This window comes from Palaemon carinicauda, chromosome 4 (assembly GCF_036898095.1).
Source record: "Palaemon carinicauda isolate YSFRI2023 chromosome 4, ASM3689809v2, whole genome shotgun sequence".
NCBI lineage: Eukaryota > Metazoa > Arthropoda > Malacostraca > Decapoda > Palaemonidae > Palaemon > Palaemon carinicauda.
The window spans coordinates 169,053,317-169,080,443 of NC_090728.1; positions in this window are offsets into that span (position 1 = coordinate 169,053,317).

Consider the following 27,127-nt stretch of genomic DNA (forward strand, 5'->3'; position numbering starts at 1 on the left):
CAGATACATTACTTTTTAGCTGAGTTTTAATTCAGTCAATATATATCTATCGCATAACTTATATCCAGAGATATTACGATATCAGACCAAAGAAATACTTAATGTGCCATTGGGAAGATAAAAATGAATATGGCTTCTTCCAATATTTTAATTGTATGTAACATTAGTTTTCGAAATGTAATTATTGTTACGTGTGTATTTATTTTCTATATTGTATATAAATGGATATTCTAAGGCTTGACCTTTTTTTACTTAGTTTAGCGTATGCCTTAGGGATATGATTCTTCAATTTGAATTCATATTTTTGTGAAATGATTTTTGTTTACAAATGTATGTTGCTATTGCCACAACATGCCCAGCTGTGTTTAATACTTCAATGAAGAAAAGATATCGTAGATTTTTAATTTGGATTGCAAAGGAAATTCTATATTAAAATAAAGGCCCCTGAATGGAGGGATGCCAAGATGAACTTGAGTCAGGTTAAAATTTAGAGAAAATATGAAAGAGCCGGAAATTTCTTATTTGTTTTTAGGCAGAACTTCATGTGCATTAGTTTATAGTTGAGTCAATTTATATGTATTGCATAATCTATATTAAGATATTTTACGGTATCGGACAAAAGAAGCACTGGATAAAAATGAATATGGCTCTTTCAGTAATTCAATTGTGTATAACATTAGTTTTAGAAATGTAAAGTATTGTTAAATATTTTTATATCAAATAAAAATGGATAATCCAACATATGACATTTATTTACCCATTATATCGTGTCTTGTGGTTCTGATTGTCCAATTTTACTGTATACTTTTTCGCAATGTTTTGGTGTGTAAGTGCATATTGTTATTGCTCTTATGATTTTATTTTTCTTTGGTATTTTCACTGAGTGACGAATTTTTATTTCGAATATCTGACAGTTCATGATTAGGCTATCTGACTTATTCAAGCAAATATATTTAAAACTGATACTACAATAAAACCATTAAATGGGAATAGAAAATTGAAATGGAAAAGATTTCCTCTAAAGGAAAATTGAATCTGAAGCTTCCATCATTGCAATAGGTCGATTAATGTGATAGGAAGGCAAAGGATGGTCAGGGTTTTAAAAAAAATCTTAAGCAACAAGTATAAACAACTGACCGAACAATTGCCAGAGACTAATAATTATATTAGAAATAAAAAATCAATTGACCGGAAGCTTTTGTCGAACAAATTAAGATGAAATTCAGCAGCTGAAGAAGACAGGAGAACAATACTCGAAAGAATGTAAGCGCTTCTTCCAAATAGATTGACAACCGAAAATCTTGAAATACTTTCTCAATATGCAAATATTTTGTGATATTGAAGAACAAAAAGACCAAATGTGTTTCTCAAAGGTAAATTTGCTACCAAATATCTCACCTAAAAATTTCTAAAGTCTTATAGAGTTAAAGAAACGCAGTCAGTAGTGAGATCCAGATGTTGAGCCACTGACTTCCACCTAATTACAATCATACTTTCCAATACCACTTGAGTACTTTAGCGGAATAAAAATTATTATTCAGTGTAAAGTGTAAAGTATTTGTTGATAATAAGATAATTATACGGTCTATCCAGTATTTTTCTTTAGTTTACAAACACACAATTACAAAGTTTATATATATATATATATATATATATATATATATATATATATATATATATATATATATATATATATATATATATATATATATATATATATATATATATATATATTGTGATATCCCCATGTTGTACATATGCTAACATATCTGATTTGTCTAAAGTTATTTTTCCATTTTCTTTGTAAATACATCACCTTATTTCAGCGCCATCTTCATTCCATTTTTCTCATTATCTTTTGTTTACACTCACCTTCCTGCTGTAAATCATCCCTGTTTTCTTACCTTACATGTTATAAGGTAACCCCAAATTTATTGTTTTGTTAGAATACATTGTTCTCACCACGAGATTCATCTACCTTACTCACCCATTCACTTTGCATTGCTTATTATTGTTGTTTTGAAGTGCTTTTTCATTATTTTGTTTAACGTAAGATTAAAGTTTTGTTTATAACATAGTTTATTGTTCCTGTCCTCCAATTATCCTGCTATTGGTGCTTCGATTGTCTGCAACCAGCTTTAAGAAGATACATTTGATCATAATCAACAATCTTATACACTCGTAATAAGAAACAAGTGAATTTGGAAGTCTACCCATATGACTTCTATTTTGTTGTGTGAAGAGAACTACCGCCCATTTTAAAGGGGTAATTGTTTGCACAGTGGTTCGTCACATAATAGTTGGGGGCCTGTCCGGGATATGATGTGATGTGGGATATGAACAGTATCGAGTGTTGTGTTGTGGCGTACCAAGGATAAAGGACGACAGTAATAATTCCAAGGTAAGGTAGATGTCTCGTCTCCCTCTCATTAGACATTTATGTATAATATATGTCTGGGTAGTCATTTGGTTGTAAGAGGAACAAGTCACGCTTAATATAGTTAAGACTTAGGTATGCTGATTGTCCAGCTTCTAAACCACCCTTATTAATTGAAGATACCCCCAGTAGGTAGCTTTTAAAGTTTCGCCTACTCAAATCTCGTATCCCAGAGATTTCTCATAAAAAAAATCTGAAGCCCTAAGATTTTGCCATTTCTTAAAATCGCCATTCAAAAGTGATATTTAGGAAATCAAGTCAAACTTCATTATATGTGATTTACTAAATTAAGTTTCATTACAAGTGAAATTTCCTCCATCTCTATTTCATTATAAAGTGATTTATTTTGTTATATAAATTTCTTAAGTGAAATTAGCTAATTTCCAATTTCGGAGATTTTCGTAATTCTAATCGTTATCTCTAGTCAGGAAATTAACTTATATATTGTTTGGTGTTAAAAGTATTTTTTTGGTGTACAAATAACATTTACGTGTCGGTAAATGAATATTTAAATACTTGTGTTAAATTACTCCTGTTATATCTATAAAGCGCATACTACGTATTTTGTTCAGTTTGCGCATTATTCTGATAATCAATTACTTTAAACTAGGTGTTGACTATTAACTAGATACTTTATCATAACGAGAATAATATAGTATTTATATAAATTAGAAGGTAACATTGTAAAGTTATCGAATTAAGCTGGTATAAATTAAAAGGAAATGTAAACTAGAACGTGCTAATTAGGTATGTTTAAAGTAAAAAATACCTTTGCGTTTTAAAGCCTTGTTTACTGATTCGGTAAAATTGTTGTAAAAGTTTGTGATGTTAAGCGTGTCGTTTGAGTAATTATGAAGTAGTTAGCCACGTGCTCAAGATCTCGAGCATTAAAAAAAAAAAAAATTGTTCGGTCGTTAACTGTGAATAAAAGTTTTATAGTATTATCGTAAGTTTCGCGAGACTTAATTTTGTATTTAAGCTATTTTTGTGTAAGGTGATCTAATCATATAATTTTGTAATTTTGTGATCTCTCGATCTTGTAATTTTGTGATCGCTATTTTGTATTTCTGTGATCGAAAGATTGTTATTTTGCGATCGTATGATCTTATACTTATTCTAATAAAGTTTGGATATTTATTTTAGTTTGTACTTATCTTGCGCGACGGGCGACATTCAAAATGCCTTTCAATTTGCAACAATTTATTGTATCACCACGGGTGTGGAATCTCTCGCAGTTGCCACAAAAACTGACCTAAAGAATCTAGCTCGCCATTATGATGTACAGGTTCCCGCAACTGCCGTAAAATGTGTAATTCTCAGTCATATTTTGAACTTCCTTGTAGATGAAGATATTGTTCCAGAAGAAGAATTGACTAACGTTCGAGCTCTAACCGTTACCAATCCAAATGGTGACTTGGATAAACTAAGTCTACAGCTGGAGTTGGAAAAGATGAAGATGCAAGCCGCAGCGGCAACTGCCGCAACTGCCGCCGCTGAGGTAGAAGAAAGGAAAGCCGCTGCTGCTGAACGACCCGCAACTGCCGCCGCTGAGGTAGAAGAAAGGAAAGCCGCTGCTGCTGAAAGAGCCGCAACTGCCGCAACTCTGGTAGAACGAGAGAAAGCTGCCACAGAACGAGAAAGAGCCGCTGCTGCTGAACGAGCCGCAACTGCCGCCGCTGAGTTAGAAGAGAGGAAAGCCGCTGCTGCTGAGCGCACGGCTGCTGCCGCTGCTTCCCTAGAACGTATCAAGGTGGAAACTGCTTTGGAGCAACAAGAAAAAGAAAGTGATCAGAAAAACAAAGCTCTCAGTGTTAGGCTGCAGATTGAGAGAGAAGCGGCCACAGTAACAGAACGGGATCTGGGATTTATAAGACTGAAAGAAAAGGAAGAAGGTAAGCTAATTCCCGAACCCTTTGATGTGGGCAAGGTGCAGAAATTGCTGCCCACATTTGAAGAACGGGAACCTGATAACTACTTTTCTGTGTTCGAAGACACAGCCAAGAATCTCAATTGGCCTCAGGACAAATGGTATTTGATCATCCGGAACTCATTTAAAGGTAAAGCATTATCTGTATGTGCCACTATGTTAGAGGAACATGATTATTTCATAATTAAACAGGCAATCCTTGATGCTTATTCTATTACTGCGGAAGGTTATAGGCAAATATTTCGTAATAGTCAGAAGCAAGTTCAGCAGACCTTTTTAGAATTTATGAATGGAAAGATTAAACAGTTTCAGAAGTGGGTAGACAAAGTAGATGTCAAAACTTTTGAGCAGTTGAAAGATTTAATAGTAATGGAGGAGTTCTTAAGGAAAATACCAGGTAGCATTAATGTGTATCTAAGAGAGCAGAATGAATCTGACCCTAAGAAAGCCGCTTTAAAGGCAGATGACTATGCTCTTATTCATAAAGTAGGTAAAACCCCATACAGAGAAATTAGACCTAAGGAAACTTGTACATACTGCAAACAAGGACATCATATTTCAGAATGTCCTGATCCACATTGTGCAGCTTCATACTTAAAGAGAAAACCTAATCCCCCTCAATTCTCTCCTAAGCAAATGAATCTGCCCAAACAGGAACCAAAACCTAAGGTGGAGAAGACAGACCTTCCATTGTGCATCACACGAGTCCCAAGCGTTTGCACCCTTCACTTGCTCTGGCAAAATAAATGGTAAACCTGTAACCATACTCAGAGACACTGGATCCTCTCAAACGATCGTCTCTCGTAAAGTAATACGACCTAAAGGTGAAACTCACAGGTATGTTGCAGTTAATGACCTAACCAGTAAGTCTATGTTGCCTCTCATCAATGTAAACCTTCATTGTCCTTATTTCTCTGGAACTACTGATGTAGCTGTAAATTCAGAACTGTTACCATGCAAGAATGTAGATGTAATCCTGGGTAATGACATAGCTAACTCTGTTGTCTTAACAAACTTAATAGCAGTATCTCCAAGAGATGTTGTACAGGAGGAATGCTTAGCAGTGACACGAAGCAGTAAAAAGGACACCCCTACTGAATCATCATCAAACCCGTTGCCAGTCTCTGAACCTATGGATTTCAACGAGTTGATGAGTACATATAAGATCCAGCCTGATTCCTTTAGCTATCAACAAAGGAAAGATGTCACTCTACAGCAGTGTTTCAACCAAGTGAAACCAAAGGATACCAACAAGTGTTCTTATTTTTATATTAATAATGATGTAGTAATGAGAAAATTCAGGTCCAGCAAGAACAGTCATCTAGAAACCTGGAAGGATCTATTCCAGGTAGTTGTTCCTAAGGATATAAGACCTCTGATCCTAGAATTGTCTCACTCTGCTGACTCTCATCTTGGTATCACTAAAACATATGAACGCATCAGTCAAGACTTTTATTGGCCAAACATGAAGAATGACATTAAAGAGTACGTAAAAACATGTACAACATGTCAAAAAGTAAGTAGTCCTAATGTGAAAGTACCAGTTGCACCATTAAAACCTATACTTGTGCCTAAAGAACCTTTCAGTAAGATCATAGTAGATTGTGTAGGCCCTTTGCCTAAGACAAAAAGGGGACATGAATACTTGCTTACGGCCTTATGCCCAACTACCCATTATCCATTTGCAGTACCTTTAAGAAACATTTCAGCCAAGAACATCCTAAAGTCACTAGTGTCCATATTTACTGTTGTAGGATTTCCAACTGAACTACAATGTGATCAAGGAACCAATTTCATGAGTCATGCTTTTAAAACTGCTATGAAAGATTACCATATAACCCAAGTCTCATCCTCAGCTTACCATCCACAGACCAATGGAGCATTAGAACGCACTCGCCAGACCATTAAAAATCTTCTCCGGAAATACATCCATAGTTCAGGTAACGAGTGGGATTGCGATTTGGAACTGATCATGTACATCATACGAGGAGTTCGAAACCAGTCTACTGGTATGTCACCTTTTGAACTACTCTTCGGTCGACGGCCACGAACTATCCTCAGTTCAGTCAAAGAACGCATCCTGAAGTTGGGAGATAATGAGGTACCTCTTTCCCAATATATTTCAGAACTCAACAAGAAACTTTCAGATCTTCACTCCATTGCCAAAACTAACTTGATAACAGCTCAAGAGAAGATGAAGATTAACTATGATAAAAAGGCTAAAACCAGAAGTTTCAAAGTAGGAGATGCAGTGCTGCTATACCATCCGATTGCAGGCTCTCCCCTACGAGAGAAATACCAGGGACCTTATACCATCACTCAACGTATCTCGCCAACCAACTATATAATCGCCACTCCAGATAAGCGTAAGTCTACTCAATTAGTCCTCATAAACCTCTTAAAGGCCTATTTGTCTCCCTCAACAGCTGAAAATAAAACGGTAATGATTACTAGTGCCATACCATACATAGATTGTCCTATGGATCAATTTACAGATGATCCAATAACTGCATCTTGGCAGGATTCTCAAAACTCAAAGATCTTGGAAAACTTATCAGACTATCTACAACCCTTATCTGCATCAAAATGTAAATCTTTAGTAGCTTTATTCCATAAATTTCCTAGTATAACTTCAGATAAACCAGGCCGATGCACCATGCTAGATCATGACATCAAACTACAACCAGGTGCTGCACCCATTAAACAAGCTTTCTATAGAACATCACAGAAGAAATTGGGTATCTTGAAAGAAGAAGTGAACTACTTGGTAAGAGAAGGATTGGCAGAACCCAGTGCGTCACCATGGGCTTCCCCATGTCTCCTAGTAGGAAAGAAAAATGGTAAATTTCGTCTTTGTACCGATTACAGGAAGATTAATAATTTAACAATTAAAGATTCGTATCCTCTACCAAGAATACAAGATATCATTGACCAAGTAAGTAATTCGACCTACTTAACCCAAATAGATTTGTTGAAGGGTTATTACCAAATTAAACTAACAGAAACGGCAAAGGAAATTTCTTCATTTATCACTCCATTTGGCTTATTTAGTTATAACGTAATGCCATTCGGATTAGCCAACGCACCTGCCACCTTCCAAAGAGTAATGTCTTTAATTTTACAGGACTTGCAAAAAGTATTTGTATATTTAGATGACATCATTATTGCCTCTGACACATGGATAAACCATATTCAAAAGATAAAAGAAGTTTTCTCAAGGTTGAAACAACATGGATTAACGATCAACTTAGCAAAAAGTAATTTTTGCAAAGGTCAGGTATCTTACCTTGGTCATCGAGTTGGCAGTGGTAAAGTATTACCCCATGATGCAAATATTAGCGCCATAACTTCTTATCCTGTTCCAACTACCAAACAGGAATTAAAAAGATTTCTAGGTATGGTATGATATTACTCTAAGTTCAGTCCAAATTTCTCTCCATTCACAGGACCACTATTTGCTTTAACTTCTTCAAAAGTAAATTTTTCTTGGAGCCAGCAACATGATCAAATATTTAACCAGCTAAAAACTTACTTGTCATCTCCTCCTATATTAATGGCACCTAACCTCACCAAACCATTCTATCTCCAAACAGACGCTAGTTATCTTGGATATGGGGGCATTTTGTTACAGCATCCTGCTCCAATAACAACCATAACAGGAAACCTGCCCCCACTAGCTGATTTGTTACCAGTCTCTTATTCCAGTGGACGATTTATGGGTTCCCAACTAAATTGGCCCACTGTGGAGAAAGAACTATTCGCCATCGTAGCTACCATCCAGAGATACGAGATTTATGTTGATTGACAAGACACGATCTACGTCTACAGCGACCACTCTCCTCTGTCGCATCTCCATAGGTCCACTACTCTCAACCCTAAACTTTTAAGATGGTCATACATACTATCTGCACATAATATCCAAGTAATCGCCATATCAGGACGAGAAAACATTGTGGCAGACTCATTATCAAGGATAACCTCGGTTGATCCTCGGGAAATGGAAAAAAACAAAAACAAGGGGAGACTGTGATATCCCCATATGTTGTACATATGCTAACATATCTGATTTGTCTAAAGTTATTTTTCCATTTTCTTTGTAAATACATCACCTTATTTCAGCGCCATCTTCATTCCATTTTTCTCATTATCTTTTGTTTACACTCACCTTCCTGCTGTAAATCATCCCTGTTTTCTTACCTTACATGTTATAAGGTAACCCCAAATTTATTGTTTTGTTAGAATACATTGTTCTCGCCACGAGATTCATCTACCTTACTCACCCATTCACTTTGCATTGCTTATTATTGTTGTTTTGAAGTGCTTTTTCATTATTTTGTTTAACGTAAGATTAAAGTTTTGTTTATAACATAGTTTATTGTTCCTGTCCTCCAATTATCCTGCTATTGGTGCTTCGATTGTCTGCAACCAGCTTTAAGAAGATACATTTGATCATAATCAACAATCTTATAAACTCGTAATAAGAAACAAGTGAATTTGGAAGTGTACCCATATGACTTCTATTTTGTTGTGTGAAGAGAACTACCGCCCATTGTAAAGGGGTAATTGTTTGCACAGTGGTTCGTCACATAATAATATATATATATATATATATATATATATATATATATATATATATATATATATATATATATATATATATATATATATATACATATATATATACACACAATATATTCAAAACTATTTTCCATTGATAAAAGGTATCGCAATGTATTAAAAGTAGACTTTGCCATCTTCAGTATAGTGTAAGTAAAAATATAACTTCTAAATAAATCATATGAGGCATTTTTTGAAAGCAAAAAAATTTGCAATGAGTCAAAGCTGAAAAAGACATAGTGATTTAAATGGCGTTCTTAAATCGGATGAACAGATGAATGAGTATTTTATAATGATGTTCCGAAGACAAGATAATTATGGCTGTTACACAACACCTGCTTGAAAAAGGATAACATCGTGCATCTGGCAACTTCCATTATTCGTACGTACGGTCGTAGGTACCAATTATGTGCCCCCTTTGTACGTACACTCAAGTATAAAAAAAGGGCCAGGGGTCAGGTTGACTCTTAGTTCCTACCTGCCACTCGTAACAAGATGACACGCTCCCCAACCTCCAGGATACTTTCTCAGGGGAGAGAAATGTTTGTGGAGAATATTTCTGTGCATGTTCCAGAAAACATGTCCTCAAAAAAGTTGATTATTTGGATCATCATTGCTGCTGTGATTTCCTCCATTGCTGGCGGCTTAATTGGATATACCATCCAATCATTCAGTGAAAATTCCTGCAACGACACGAGTGATGAAAAGAGCCAGGAGGCCACAGTTTCTGGCGACGTCATCCCCACCATTAAAGAAAATGACAACTGGAAGAACTACAGTGATGCTGATCTATTCAGACGGCAACACTATGACCTGGGAAGAGTTGGCTGCCGCCCTAAGGAACATGTGTTGAATGTTGTAGACATGCTGTCTCCCGAAGACGCCCTTCGAGAAAAACAGTTCTTTCCGAAGAAGGTCATACTCAATCGATGTTCGCCATCAGAGAGCTATTGTGCAGGAAGGAAGCACTGCTCTCCTGACAAAGTTACAACCAAGGAAATAATCATTTCATACAAAGATGGCAATGAACAAAAGTTCGTAAAAAGAAATTTCGAAGAACATTCTCGGTGTAAGTGCTTGGACCCTGAAAGAGGGTGAATGATGTTGGTGAAGCTACTACGCTTCCATTGAGGATCATTATTAGTACAAAAACGTAATTTTCATGTTTGCAGCTGTGACAGACGTGGTCACGGGATTTGTGTTATAACTGTAACACTATGTAATCAATCAGGTAAAGGAAACGATATAATTTTCCTGTCAAGACCGATATCAGTGTGATGTGAATATGATTAATGAGTGAGAATAGCTTTTTCAATTTTTATTTATTTAATAATTTCATCCTCAGCTATCACGTACACAATACTGGGAACATATCTAAAGTTGTGTACTATATTTTTAAAATTTCACAGAGATGTGCTATCAACTGTGATGTGAATATGATTAACGAGTGAGAATAGCTTTTTTATTTTTATTTATTCAACAATTCTATCCTCATCTATTTTGAAACTCAATGATATGAACATATCTAAAGTTGTGTGTATTTTGAAATTTCTTCCAGATGTAATATTTCATGCCTTTTTATAAAATGTCTACGTGAATAGCTTACCAGTATTAATGCAGATTCAGATACATTACTTTTTGGCTGAGTTTTAATTCATATTTATATTTATTGCGTAATTTATATCCAGAGATATTACGATATCAGACCAAAGAAATACTTAACGTGCCATTAGGAAGATAAAAATAAATATGGCTTCTTCCAATATTTTAATTGTATGTAACATTAGTTTTCGAAATGTACTTATTGTTACGTGTGTATTTATTTTCTATATTGTATATAAAAGGATATTCTAAGGCTTGACCTTTTTTTTACTTAGTTTAGCGTAGGCCTTAGGGATATGATTCTTCAATTTGAATTCATATTTTTGTGAAATGATTTTTGTTTACAAATGTATGTTGCTATTGCCACAACATGCCCAGCTGTGTTTAATACTTCAATGAAGAAAAGATATCGTAGATTTTTAATTTGGATTGCAAAGGAAATTCTATATCAAAATAAAGGGCCCTGAATGGAGGGATGCCAAGATGAACTTGAGTCAGGTTAAAATTTAGAGAAAATACGAAAGAGCCGGAAATTTCTTATTTGTTTTTATGCAGAACTTCATGTGCATTAGTTTATAGTTGAGTCAATTTATATGTATTGCATAATCTATATTAAGATATTTTACGGTATCGGACAAAAGCAGCACTGGATAAAAATGAAAATGGCTCTTTCAGTAATTCAATTGTGTATAACATTAGCTTTAGAAATGTAATTATTGTTAAGTATTTTTATATCAAATAAAAATGGATAATCCCAGATATGACATTTATTTATTTACCCATTACATTGTGTCTTGTGGTTCTGATTCTCCAATTTTACTATATACTTTTTCGCAATGTTTTGGTGTGTAAGTGTATGTTGTTATTGATCTTATGATTTTCTTTTTCTTTGATATTTTCACTGAGTGACGAATTTTTACTTTGAATATCTGATATTTCATGATTATCTGCCTTATTTCAGCAAAATTTAAAACTGATACTATAATAAAACCAATAAATGAGAATACAAAATTGAAATGGAAAAAAAAAATATTTCCACTAAAGGAAAATTGAATCTGAAGCTTCCATCATTGCAATAGGTCGATTAATGTGATAGGAAGGCAAAGGATGGTCAGTTATAAACAAATCTTATGCAACAAGTATAAACAACTGACCGAACAATTGCCAGAGACTAATAAATATATTAGAAATAAAAAATCAATTGACCGGAAGCTCTTGTTGAACAAATTAAGATGAAATTCAGCAGCTGAAGAAGACAGGAGAACAATACTCGAAAGAATGTAAGCGCTTCTTCCAAATAGATTGACAACCGAAAATCTTGAAATACTTTCTCAATATGCAAATATTTTGTGATATTGAAGAACAAAAAGACCAAATGTGTTTCTCAAAGGTAAATTTACGACCAAATATCACTCCTAAAAATTTCTTAAGTCAGAGTTAAAGTAACACAGTCAATAGTGAGATCCGGATGTTGAGCCACTGACTTCCACCTAATTACAATCATACTTCCCAATAACACTTGTGTACTTTAGTGGGATAAAAATTACTTTTCAGTGTAAAGTATTTGTTAATAATATGATAATTATACGGTTTATCCACTATTTTTATTTAGTTTACAAACACACGATTACAACGTTTATACTGTATGTATGTATGTATGTATATATATATATATATATATATATATATATATATATATTTATATATATATATATATGTATATATATATATATATATATATATATATATATATATATATATATATATATATATATATATATATATATATATATATAGACACATACACAAAAAACCCTTTTCCATTGATAAAAGGCATCACAATGTATTGAAAGTAGACTTTACCATCTTCAGTATAGTGTAAGCAAAAATATATCTTCAAAATAAATCATATTAGGCGTTTTTTAAAGCAAAAAAAAAAATTGCAATGATTCACACCTGAAAAAGACATCTCGATTAAAATAACGATCTTAACTCGGATGAACAGATGAAGGAGTATTTTATAATGATGTTCCGAAGACAGGAGAATTATGGCCTGTTACGCAAGCCATGCTTGAAAAAGGATAACATCGTGCATCTGGCAACTTCCATTAACCGGACGTTCGGTACCCTACGTACACTCAAGTATAAAAAAGGGCCAGGGGTCAGGTTGACTCTCACTTCCTACCTGCCACTCGGAACAAGATGACACGCTCCCCAACCTCCAGGATACTTTCTCAAGGGAGAGAAATGTTTGTGGAGAATAGTTCTGTGCCTGTTCCAGAAAACATTGCCTCAAAAAAGCTGATTATTTGGATCATCATTACTGCTGTGATTTCCTTCATTGCTGGCGGCTTAATTGGATATAACATCCGATCATTCAGTGAAAAGTCCTGCAACGACACAAGGGATGAAAAGAGTCAGAAGGCCACAGTTCCTGGCGACATCTTCCCCACCACTGAAGCAAATGACAACTGGAAGAACTACAGTGATGCAGAGCTTTTCAGACGGCAACACTGTGACTTAAAGAGAGTTGGCTGCCGTCTCAAGGAACACGTGGTGGATTTTCACAAATTGTTCTCTAAGGATGACGCCCTTGGAGACAAAAAGTTCTTTCCTCCGAAGGTCGTACTCAATCGATGTTCGCCATCAGAGAGCTATTGTGCCGGAAGGAAGCACTGCTCTCCTGACAAAGTTACAAACACAGAAATAATCATTTCATACGAAGATGGCAATGAACAAAAGTTTGTAAAAAGAAATTTCGAAGAACATATTCAATGTGCTTGCAACTCTGAAAAGGGGGAATGATGTTGGTCGATGTTACTACGTTTCCATTGAGGATAATTGATTATTCAGAGTCAATATATTGTAAAATATTAATAACAAAAAGGTAAAAAAAAAAATATTTCTACAATTCATATATTATGTTGCCAACCGTTATTGTACTATGATAACTTTAAGACCATACCAAGAAAAATATATCTTTATGTAATTAAAATTGTGACTTATCTAAAGTTCTCTATATTTTCTTAATTTATAATAAATGTATTATTTTATGCCACTTATTTATACAGCATCTGGGCATATGCCAGTATTTATGCTGAGCTTCATAAGAATTTTGTAATTCAGTCGATTTATATGTATTGCGTAATTTATATCTTGAGTTATTATGTTATTAGGAAAAGATGCAATTCAAAATGGCTTCTATCACAGCATTTTCATTGTGAGTAACATCAGTTTTCAAAATGTACTTACTGTTGTGTATATTAATTTTCATTATAATTAATATAAATGCATAATCTAAGATTTTACTTTTATTTACCTAGTATACCGTATGTCTTGGGAATTTCATTCTTCAATTTCACTTAACATTTTGTAAAATATCTTTGGTATGTTAGTGTACGTTGCTATTGCTCTTATTATCTCATTTTTCACCATTTCCATAAATTTACGAATTTTTAATTTCAACTTTTGATATTCAAAAGGAAAAAGCTTTAAAACTGTCACCATAATAAAACTACAAAAGGAGAATTAAAATTTCAAATAGAGAAAAGATTAACACACTAAAGAAAATTAAATTGCCGATTCCATCCTTGCAGTTGGTCGTTGACTAATCTCACTGGCACCAGTGTCTGACATTTGCCCTGATTTTATCAAACCAATTCTTCCCATCCTTTCAGCTACACCTTCTTGATATGGACATTTTGATTGGGAAAAGAAACAGAGTTTTTCATATGGAAAGTCAACAACAAATGTTATGATGATAGTTAAAGTCATTAAAGAAGACTAATTGATTAACCGTTGTCTGCCGTAGGGGTGGAGAACACGTGCAGAATTACAGATGTCAACTTTATAGTCGTGTCTACATAGAACGAAAGATGATGGAAAATTGAAAGAATAAAATACTGGTCCAGAGTTATAGGAGTTCTGTTTCTATTATATTGGTTTGGATCTCGATAAGAGAGCTTGATATGTTGCAGATCACTGAAGAGAAAAATAAGAACTTTCATACCATTACATCCAGACTCTAGTACTGTATACTGGAAAGCGTATCAAAATCATGAGTGAAGTATAGGAATAACCATTGTAAGAAAAACATTATATTATGGAAGGAATTTGTTTATTCGAAAATTTCAATTACACACAAGACCATTTAACAAGAGTCTGTAATGCAAATATGAAATCAACTTAATGACTGAATGGATAAGTCACAGTCTCTTCTCTATAAAAAAAAAACCCGCTGAACAAGGGCCAGAATCTAAGGATAAAAACCGAAATAAATTGACCTATAGACGTCAAGTATTTGCAAAGAAGAGGGAATTCGGTATCAAGGGGGATTTGTTGATTATTATACAAATCATAATATAGTCAGGAGTAAATTAGCAAGAAAAGTCATTCCCACAAATCGCCACATTTCAATTACCAGACTCGTGAGAGGCACAAAGCACCACATTTAATAACTACATCTCTTACTGGTCAGCAACTTCCGAACGTAGAAAATGACGCAATAGTGGGTGGGACGATGTGGCGTGACTATAAAATCTACGTAGGAAGAGAGAGACTATGAGGAGAATGAATATGTTACTCTAGTGACAGAATTCGTATATCATTTATATATATATATATATATATATATATATATATATATATATATATATATATATATATATATATATATATATATATATATATATATATATATATATATATATCATTTAAATATATATAAATATATATATCATTATATATATATATATATATATATATATATATATATATATATATATATATATATATATATATATATATATATATATATCCTAGCTTGGGATGAAGGAAAAATGTAGAATATTTCAATAAAAAATATATGAACGTGGCAGTGACTTCCAACTATCTATTACCTGACACCATCCCAAATGAGGGTAAACGTTTTAACGTCTAAAAACACTCCCTTTACAGAAGAACTAAATAATAACATAACTACTCCCTTGAGGAAGAACATTTTATTGTTACTTAAAAACACTTGTTATGGGAGGATTGTTTAAAGTAGAGCAAAAGAAAAGAGAAAACTTTTGATACAAACGACTGATAGTTAAAAACAAATTACATTTCAGATCTATTTAATAACTACACAAGCCAAAAGTGTATACATTAAACTAACATAAACAATGAATGGGACAGTGTTACTCAAAATGCCAGATTGAAGGTTACTTATGAGTAGCACAGGCAAGGGACAGACCAATGCCCTAGAAACCAACCACAGACATGTCATCAGTGCCCAAGCCACCTCTACACTCAAAGTAGGACCTGGATGGGCCAGGCTATTGATGATGAGGACTTGGTTGCTAGAACTATAAGCTTCCCCAAACCTTGTTCATGAGGACAGCGAGGTTGCAAGAAACTACCAGAAACCATCGTTACTGAGCGGGGATCAAACTCCCATCCAACAGATTGCGAAACGAAGACATTACCAATAAGATGCCACAATTATTCATGTTTTGGGGTATCAAGGTGAAGCGACGGGTTGTGGTAGTCTAATGGAAACGTCATTGCTTGGCATTCTGGCAGACTCGGGTTCGAGACCCGCTCAAGCTCGATATTTTCGTTAGCGTCTGCAACCTAACCATCCTTGTGAGTATAGGATGAGGGGTTTGGAGAGCCTATAGGTCTACCGGCTGAGTCATCACCAGCCATTACCTGGCCCTCCCTGCTTCTAGCTTGGATGGAGAGGGGATTTGGGGATGATCATATGTATATTTGGTCAGTCTCTGTGGCGTTGTCCTGCTAACATGGGCAATGTCATTACCCCTGGCCCCTGCCATTCATGAGCGGCCTTTAAAACTTTAAGTGTCCTCCTCACCACTACCATATTCATACTCATAAGTTCACGAGACTCGCCCACATTGAAATGCCAGATTTCGTTATTATTTCTTAATGAAGTTAAACAATCGCCATAATCTCCTCTCCCTTTTATTTGCATTTAATCGTGTTGTGTAATAACGCTGTTTAAAGTCATCACCATCGAGTCGTGTTCCGTGAGGAAGAATGGTAATCTCCCCTATACAATAGGAAACAGCACGTGTCCAGATATATATATATATATATATATATATATATATATATATATATATATATATATATATATATATATATATATATATATTGTAAGTAGTAGGTTGGCCAGGGCACCAACCAACCGTTGAGATGCTACCGCTAGAGAGTTATGGGGTCTTTTGACTGGCTAGACAGTACTATATTGGATCCTTCTCTCTGGTTACGGTTCATTTTCCCTTTGCTTACCCACTCACGGAATAGTCTGGCATATTTTTTACTTATTCTACTCTGTCCTAATACACCTGACAACACTGAGATAACCAAACAATATTAGCACGGAACTGTAATTGGTCAGTGACCACTTTCCTCTTTATATGGGTTGAAGAGACTCTTTACTAATGGTCAGCAGCTCTTTTAGGAGAAAGACACTACAAAATCAAACCATTGTTCTCTAGTCTTGGCTAGTGCCATAGCCTCTGTACTATGGACTTCTAGTGTCTTGGGTTGAAGTTCTCTTGCGTGAGGGTACACTCCGGCACGCTGTTCTGTCTCGTTTCTCTTCCTTTTGTTTTGTTAAAGTTATTATAGTTTATATAGGAAATGTTTATTTTAATGTTACTCTTCTTAAAAATCGAATTTTTCCTTGTTTCCTTTCCTCACTGGGCTATTTTCCCGCTGGAGCCACTGGGCTTGTATCATCCTGATTTTCCAACAAGGGTTGTAGCTTTCCAATAATAATAATAATAATAATAATAATATACACCGACAGGCTCAGTGGCATTTTCAAATGTATAACTACGTGGTCTCTCCCTGTCCATTAGTTAGGGAAGGAGTAGTCATACCCTGGTACCTTGTAATTGGAGTTGTAATTAAGGAAGGGGAGGAGGGTGGGAAGGGTTGAATCTGTGTGCGTGCATATCTATCTATATATTCAGCCATCATTTTGATGGGTTGCGTACACTAGTAATATTATTACAGAAGTTAAAGCAGGTCGGAAATTCTCCAAACCTGGTAATCTTACGTTTAATGAGTTTCAACAGTCCTCAATTAGCCCTTTCTGTTTCACACACTTTAGTTTCTTTGCAATTAAACTGAATAAAAAAGCAATAATTCACGCATTTGCATATTCATCAACTTCTGAAACACAAGAGAGCATAACACCAAGATAATCTACAGCAATATTAACAGCAAAGTTACCATGCGGGAGAATATCGATTGTGTCTGGTCCTGTTAGTTCTGCCTCGCCAAGGTTACGAACACAGAAATGTTCTTGAGAGAGAGAGAGAGAGAGAGAGAGAGAGAGAGAGAGAGAGAGAGAGAGAGAGAGAGAGAGAGAAATTCATGGCAGGGCTGATGCAACATTTAGACGATTTTACAAGTGACCAAAGTTGCAAATATGTTTATCTCAATGAAATTCTCTCTCTCGGAATTTTCCTTCAAACGTAAGGCAGAAATTCTGGTTGTATCATACGTTGTCGTGAGAGATAATCATGATACGTATCGCGCACCTGCGTCTTATTACATAAGAATAAATGTCTGCTAAAATAAAGACTGAGGCTGATATTAGAGGGCAATTAAAGAAGGAAATATTTTCAATATGAGAATAAAGAGAAAGTTTCTTACACAGAGGGAACCACAATTCATTTAGGGTAATATAATCTAAAACCGTAATGAAAAGTAATGAAATTTTAAATTGAACATTCACATAACGACTGATGATACACACTATATTTCTCGGCTTTCATACAGCATTTAGGGGACGATTTTGTTTATGAAAATATGATGTTTGCATTTAAAAGATACTAGCAGCTGTGAAAAATATCAAATATTTCAAAAACATAAACTCAATGTTGAAGTGAAACTGCTTTTACTGTAGCACTATATTTGATTTTACAGTTTTTGAAAATAGGATGACGTTCATATTCTAACACTGAGTCAAGTCAGTGATAAAGAACTGAAGATTATAAAGTTTTTTTTTTCAGTACTTTTGAGACTGGTAGAAGTATTCTGATAAACATGGAAAGTGTTTCTCTACTTTTATATCTACTTATTATATTGATATACACAATTTACAGTCAGGATATTTAGGTAGGTTGCTCTAGATTATACTACTCTCTTCTTGACAGGATAACAATGGCATAGTAATCCCTCAAAAAAAAAAAAAAAGGACTATACTTGCGTATATACACACACCGTTCATGTTGAAATCTTAAAAACTCCTGCACATGATAAGCGTCAAAGATTTTCAGCGAATATAAAAGTTTTCTTATGGAGAGCAAAAAAATTATTGATATCATATACTGGTTTTATGTATTGTACACGTATTATTAACTTGTGATCTACTTGCAATAATAATTTAGATAATGAACACAAAAAGAGTTTCTTTTTACATCTACATACTACTTTATAAACCCTGATCAGCTATCGAAATAAAGAGGTTCGTTGCTGTGGTTTGATCCAATCGATCTTTTTAACATCGCCTAACATGGAAATAAAGTTTGTTCAGGAACAGAATCAACGAATCTCACTAAGCAAAACAAGAACGACAATTATGTTAATTTGGTCATTACTGAAGACTGATTCACAGAAAGTTTTCATGCTACAAGTGTCAACCTGAAAGGAAGGCGTTGGAATTTCCCTGGAATAAGAAGGGAATTCGAGGTGGGTGTTGGTAAGTTACTGGACGAGTGGGCTGATGTGCGAACGTAACATTATGTGCGTACGTCTGTTTGATTGCTTCATAGAGTTAAGGAATGCACCCCCCCCCCTGTATTCTACAGTAAAGTCTTTAAGGCTGGACAGCAAGACGGAAGAACGCAAAAGGAAACAGGTAAAGTACTCCACTAAATAGTGGGTGGACCTACGGTGGGAAAGTGTATATGTACGACTGAATGCTAAAGAAAAACATATCAACTTCAACGAAAATACTAAATGCATATAAGAACCCAGCAAACTTTTATTTTCACTCTTCCTAGTAAAAGAGCTGCATCAAATCGATTATCAATGTCAAATAACCTGACAATTTTGAGAAATGGCTAAGCCTGAAATTTCCTGTTTGTGTCTCTGGGAAAAATTTTTAATGTGTTTGGAGTCTGATTGTCCCATGGCTTAATTTCATAAAAAAACATAAAATATCAATTATGTAAACTATTGTTTAGTATTCATACTCCTTCTTATCCTTACCAATGTAAATTTTCAATTTCATGTTTGTTTGTTAGTATCGGTTGCATAGGAATAAAAGTTTTCTAGCACGTACTTCTGCGTACCAGAAGTTTTCTTAGTAACTGGAGGGTGAACACAGAGATGGAGTTTTCCTAATAGGAATTTCATACGTCAAAGACAACTTCTGAGGGGTAATAAGTTTTTAATGGTTCATTTTTACGTACCAAATATGTTTTCTTATAAGTAAAGGTTGTGCGCAGTGATTAGTTTTTGTAGATTCTGGAACGAATTCCTTACATATCAACTTGCACTCGAATTAACAATTAGTAATTAGTGAGTGACTTACTCGGACTGATGATTCATTCAAACCTTGATGGAATTTACTGACGTCATCAATAGGACGTTTTTCATGAGCAATATATTTTCAATAAATCAAATCATAATTTTGACAAGGAAAATTATTAGTAAAATGTTCCCTGCAATATAAATTGTACAACTAACCTACTCTTTCAATTGCAAAATTTTCCCTCATTAACAAAACATGAAAACTCTCATTGAAGCTTCAATGAGGATTTTGCACAGATAAACAGCATCATATTGCGTTGATAATGAACTTAGCATATGTGAAAATCTATTTAATCATAAAAAGAGTGGCGTTTTATAAGCAGAAAAAAAAATTGCAAAAAGTAACAAAGCTGAAAACGAGAGTTTGATTTAAATAAACTTGTAACATCGGATGACCTAATGAATAATTATATTGTAATGATGTTCCCAAGGAAAAAGAAAGTAGTGTTGTAACACACGGTCGAAAAAAAGTAACATCGTACACCTTGTTGTTGTTGAATATTGCCTGGCCCTTTTGGCCAGACAGGGGCTCTTACAATCTTGCAGCCCGTAGTAGTATCGTACACCTGGCAGCTTCCATTATATCTACGTAGTGTCACTAAACGTTTCTCTCAATGTACGTACTATCGAGTATATAAAGAGTCACGGCACTGCCGGGCCACGTTCGCTCACTCACTTCTTACTTGACGGCTGTGCTTGTAACAAAATGAAGCTCTCCACACCTCCGGGAAACTTTCTCATATCAGAGAAATGTTTATTGAGGATAATTTTGTGCGCAATCCAGAAAACGTGACCTCAAACAGGCTGATAACTCATATCATAATAATTTCTGTTGTTTATTCTTTCATTGTTGGCGGCTTGATTGGATATAACATCCAATCAGTTTGTGAAAACTCCCACAACGACACACGTCATCTAAAGAGTCCGGTGACAACAGTTCCTGGCGATGTCATCTCCACCACTGAAGAAATTGACCACTGGAAGAACTACAGTGATGCTGAAGTACTCAGACGGCAACTTGATGACCTGGGAAGAGTTGGCTGCCGCCCTAAGGAACACGTGGAGAATGTGGCGGACTTGCTGTCTCCGGAAGACCCCCTTCAAGACGAACAGTTCTTTCCGGATCACGTCGTCCTCAATCGATGTTCGCCATCAGAGAGCTATTGTTTCAGAGGGATGTGCTCTCCTGTCGAAAAAACCCTTAAGGAAATAATCATTTTGTACAACAATGGAACTAAACAAGAGTTTGTTAAAAGAAATATCTATGAAGACTCTCGGTGTATGTGCTTGCGACCATGAAAAAGAGAATGGAGTTCGTAAGATGTTACTAAATTTCTATTGAGGATACTTATTAGTTCAAAAGGTAATGTTCAAGTTAGCAGCTGTGACACATAACCGTTTCATGAAAAAAATTATAACTGTAACACTATGTGATCAATCCTGTAAAGGAAACGATATAACTTTATTGTGAGAGTCCAATATCAACTGTAATGTGAACATGATTAAGAAATGTGAATAGTTTTTATATTTTATTTAATAAACAAATTTATCCTCGTCTATTTTGGGATATAATATGAACATATCTAAAGTTCAGTGTATTTTGAATTTTTCTGAGATTTAATATTTCATGCGTTTTTAGATGTCTGGCCGATGTGGTGACGCACCTGACTGGTGATCGCCAGATTGGGTTTCCAGTCACACTCAAATTCGTTAGTTCCTTTCGTCGCTGCATCCTCACCATCCTTGTGAGCTAAGAATGGGGGGTTTGGGGAAGCCTATAGGTCTCTGGCAAATATTACTGCAGAGCTTTATATGCATTAGTTTTGAGTCGAGTTTTAATTCAGTCAATTTATCGTAAGAGATAATACGATATCACACCAAAGAAATATTGGATGTGCCTTTGGGAAGATAAGAATGAATCTGGCTTCTTTCAGCATGCTCATTGTGTATGACATTAGTTTTTGATATTTACTTATTGTTAAGTGTGTATTTATTTGTATAATAAATATATAAATGCATAATCTAAGATTTTACCTTTATTTACCTAGTATAGTGTAAGTCTTGAGGATTTGATTATCTAATTTCACCTTATATTTTGTGAAAATGTCTTTGGTAAGTAAATGTATGTTGCTATTGATCTTATTATTTCGTTTTCTTTAATATTTTCACAAACTTACGAATTTTTAATTTAAACTTCTGATATATAAAAGAAAAAAAACTTTAAAACAGTCATTTTAATAGAACTACAAAAGGAGAATTAAAATTTCAAACAGAGAAAAGATTTACACACTAAAGAAAATCAAATTTGCCGATTTCGTCTTAGCAGTTGGTCAATGATTAATCTCACTGGCACCAGTGTCTGACATTTGCCTCGATTTTATCAAACCAATTCAATCCATCCTTCCTGAAATGGACATCTTGACTGACAACAGAAACAGATTTTCATAAGGAAAGTTAACAACAAATGTTATGAAGTTAAAGTCACTAATTAATGAAGAATGAATGATTTAAAAGTTGTCTGCTGTATGGGTGAAACAAGTGAAGATCTCGAGATGTCAACTTTAAAGTTATGTCTACATAGAACGAGAGATGATGAAAAATTCCATGAATACAATACAACTGGTCCTGAGTTGTAGTAGTTTGTTGCCTTTGTAAAAAGCAAAGATTTTGCTAAGGGTATTCACCGCTGTCGTCTATTTCTTTGTTTATTTATTTGTTTGCGAGCAACTTTACACACAAACTAATAAACCGATTTTGATCACTCTTAGTAGTCAAGTTGGGTATGACCTAAGATTCAAACTGTAACATTTTGAGTCAAGTTGGGTATGACCTAAGATTCAAACTGTAACATTTTGGATAAGTACAATAAAGTACAAGTACGCAGCAGTACTTTGAAAATAATCGCAATATCAAGTAAATGGAAAATATTTTGCCAAGTATACTTTTCACTTGTGAACAACATTACACAAACACAACAAAACCAATTTCAAAGAAACTCGGTGGATATGTGAGGCATTCCCCAAGGACAAATCCACTAGATTTTGAAGAAAATACATGGAAGTACAAGTATGCAGTGGAATCAAGCGCAAAATAAGATTGCTTGGTGTAGCGAAGGCTTGCTACTAGTTTGTGTCATGTTGGTCTCGAACTCCAGATCACAAAAGAGAATATGAGAACTTTCTTGCTATTAAATTCAGACTAAAATAGCTGTCCCTCTTGGTGTGGTTTACAGTGTCGGTCAATATTGAATAAGTGCCCGGATTCGAAGTAAGAGCCGGCAATCAGAAACGAAAACAAAATGGAGGTTATGTGAAAAGTGTGAGTAAATCAAAACAAAATACCGAACAAGTATGATAATTCAAGGCCATCAAAATTACAGTATACAGTATTTGAAAGTGTAAAGAAAATCACGAATGAATTATCGACAAAACTATTGTAAAATAAAATTCCATAATGGGAGAAACTAGTCTGTTTCGATTACCCAAAGCAGAGAGGCATAAATTCAACAGAAATCTGAAAATTATATTTGAAATAAACTTGTTGGCTGAATGCATAAGTTGCAGTCAATTCTCTAAAATTGAAACAAAATATTGGGTAAACCACGGCCCGAATAAATGGAAGAGATAAAATAAATTGCTTATAAAACGTAAAGTATTCGCAAGGAATAGTAAGTTCAATATCAACAGGTATTTGTTACTTAATATACTAATTGTGAAAAATTTAGGAGTAAATTAAGGTAGAAAATCCCAATAAATCGCCATAATTTAATTAAAAGACCATAAAAAGGCTTGTACAAAGCGCTCAAAAAATGCATATTTTACTAACCAGTATCTTCGGAATGTAGGAAATGACGCAATAGCGAGTGGGACGTTCGTTCGTTCGTTCGTTTCAGAACGCCTTGCCTAAAGCAAGACACGGGCTCTTGCACTGAGGCAGCCCGTAATAGAAGGTGGGAGGATGTGGTGTGACTATAACATACTACACAGAAGAGAGAAAGACTCACTAAAAGAGGATGAATGCGTTGTAATGTTAAAAGGAATAATTTTCGCTATTTATTTACGGTTATCCTTTCATAACTTCTTAACATTAAATTTCGCATTTTGAGATCATAACGTCATATAGTTCATAGGTTTATCCGTTCTCATATCATATGAACCGGCAGAGTATATAAACACACGAATTTGTTTAAACATTACAAGAATTTCAGAGATCAATAAATTTTTTTTATATTTTTTACATATCTATCATGATATTTTTAATATCACTTTTGATTTTCTTGTGAGGAACTATAAAGTGCACGGAGTGTGGGTTATATTTGGATATTTTCCAAGTGTTAAGAAAGAAGGAAGAATTTCATTCCATCAATTTTCAAAACAACAATAAACAATAAAAAAATGGACTTGGCTCTGAGAGCAATAATATCCAGATGACGGAAATCCCCTGATAAGCAGTTTGCAGCTTTTAGAAGAAATTGCACACAGAAAGAAATCCGATATATTGACTCCATACTCGATCAAACAGTTACTGTAGCAAATACTGTAATTCAGAGGCCTTAAAATCCTTAAGTTACAAACTGTCATTCAAAGAACCATGCAAGTTATACTTGTTCAGAACATCGCTAAAATGATAAATATCAGATACAGCTCAGTACAAAAATAGTTTTAAAAGAAAAGAAATATATACACATCTGTATATGTGTACATATATCGGTATATATTATAAAAACATAAATTCGTAAACACTTTTTATATATTTACCATTATTAATGTAATTATGATATTAAACAATGTAGAAAACATTCTCGGCGAGCAATCCGAAAGGGTATTGCGTTGGCTAGCAATCTTTCACAAATTTAATGCCCTTGTGAATGTTAAGGGGATAAAGGAGATAATTGAAGAAGCCTTGTATCGTGCTAAATGGAAAAGAAAATAAACACCATTTATTTGGTCGATAAAAGAAATGAATAACAAACTATCTTCATGTAATACGTATGACTTCCTTTCATGCACATTAAAAATTCATAATTTGATTACAGTTTGCAAAAAAATAAAAGCACTTTTTTATCTACTTGTTAAAAAAAGGACACCTTTTATCAAAAAAGTTCACGAGAGTTTGAAAAAACATATCGTCGGGTATCAAACCATAATGACGTGTTAACAATATCACGGCAGCAGGAAGACGACGACCAAACCCCGTTAAATGTATCTTGGACAGTAAGAACTGAGAGAGAGAGAGAGAGAGAGAGAGAGAGAGAGAGAGAGAGAGAGAGAGAGAGAGAGAGAGAGAGAGAGAGTGGATAGTAAGAATTGAGAGAGAGAGAGAGAGAGAGAGAGAGAGAGAGAGAGAGAGAGAGAGAGAGAGAGAGAGAGAGAAATACTAAACGAAATAATGGTTCAACTTATTATGGGTATCCCTTCAGTGGCCAACAATGAAGTACAAACTATGAGCTGAACAATTTTCCTTAAGTTCTAACAAAAAACATTTACAAAGAAAGCACAAAAATAACAGCATCAGAAAGGAGATAGTACAACGTTTATTGAAAAGTTAATAAAAAGATGAAATTATTCATAACAAAAGCCTAGTTTAAAAGGTTGAATATCTAGATGAAGCATTTATAACATCATTCACCCGTCAAAGAAAAATGAACACCAGAGATGATAGTCAAATTATACTCCCAAATATCATTTTCCTCTGTGACCCAGTTCCACGATGCGTTAGTCTTCAAAAATAGTTTTTAATATATATTCAAACGAAAAATTTCATTAGATGTATTAGACAATTTGGTTCCTCAATATCTAAGGTTTAAAGACATCATGTGTGTGGGAGACAAATGCAAGTCATTGTCTCGTCACACACAAAAAGACCAAACCAACGAACATATCTTATAAACATATGATCACCGTCCAAGCATCTTCCCCACCCAAGCTGGGAGCAGAGAAGAATTGCCAATAGCCACTGACGGTTCAGTGAGTAGACCTATAAATAGCCAAACCCACGATCCTTAACTCACAAGGACGGTAAGGTTATGTCCACTAACAATTATAATCGAGCCGTGAGAGGGGGTCAAACTAGGGACCCAAAATAAACGGGTCTTCAACCTTGATAAGGCTACCATAATCAAGTACTGTACTTGGGGACATATAAAAAGGATTTGGAAAGGACTTAAGCGAAGTACTTGAAGTGTTAAGAAAAGGAAGGGGGAAATATAACACACACCCCCCCCCCCACTCTATATAAGTTTCCATAAGCACGGTTACCCGATTGGTTTAGTAGGAAGTAGGTTGGCCAGGGCACCAGCCACCTGTTGAGATACTACCACTAGAGAGTTATCGTATCTTCTGACTGGAGAGACAGCACTACATTACATCCTTCTCTCTGGTTACGGTTCATTTTCCCTATGCTTAACACATACACCTAATATTCTGGCTTATTCTTTACATATTCTCCTCAGTCCTCATACACATGACAACACTGAGAATACCAAACAATTCTTCTTCACCTAAGGGGTTACTGTACTGTAATTGTTCAGTGGCCACTTTCCTCTTGCTAAGGGTAAAAGAGACTCTTTAGCTATGGTAAGCAGCTCTTCTAGAAGGACACTCAAATATCGAACCATTGTTCTCTAGTCTTTGATAGTGCCATAGCCTCTGTACCATGGTCTTCCACTGTCTTGGGTTAGAGTTTTCTTGCTTGAGGGTACACTCGGGCATACTATTCTATCTAATTTCTCTTCCTCTTATTTTGTTAAAGTTTACATAGTTTATATAGGATATATTCATTTTAATGATGTTACTATTATCAAAATATTTCATTTTTCACTTTTACCTTTCCTCACTGGGCTATTTTCCCTGTTGGAGCCGCTGGGCTTATATCATCCTGCTTTTCCAACTAGGTTTGTAGCTTAGCAAGTAATAATAATAATAACAACGGAAACATCGTTGTATCAGTACAGCGTCTGTAAAGTAAACTTGAAGGGTAAACTCGTT